Source organism: Propithecus coquereli, unplaced genomic scaffold (genome assembly GCF_000956105.1).
Source record: "Propithecus coquereli isolate 6110/MARCELLA unplaced genomic scaffold, Pcoq_1.0 Scaffold183, whole genome shotgun sequence".
In the NCBI taxonomy this organism is placed as follows: Eukaryota; Metazoa; Chordata; class Mammalia; order Primates; family Indriidae; genus Propithecus; species Propithecus coquereli.
This window is the reverse complement of record NW_012143079.1, coordinates 1,288,792-1,289,067: the sequence shown is the minus strand read 5'-3', so window position 1 is coordinate 1,289,067 and position 276 is coordinate 1,288,792.

Below are 276 nucleotides of genomic sequence, written 5' to 3'. Positions count from 1 at the left end.
TCCCACAGCCCTCCAGGACAGAGCCCGCCCCTGAAGGTAGGGAGATAGGAGAAAAAATACTTTCCCCATAGGACTAGCCTGAATCTATATGACCTCGTATCTAAGCAAAAGGAGACAGTGTGTTGGCGTGATACAGCTGATCGGTTTTGAAAACCTGATAAGAATATAACACAAAAGCTTGCATTTGGTGCCCAGGCTGTAGTCATATTAGGGGCTAGTGGTCTGGAAAGGAAAATTTCAACCAGAGTCCTCAGCAATTGCACCAACTGGCATACT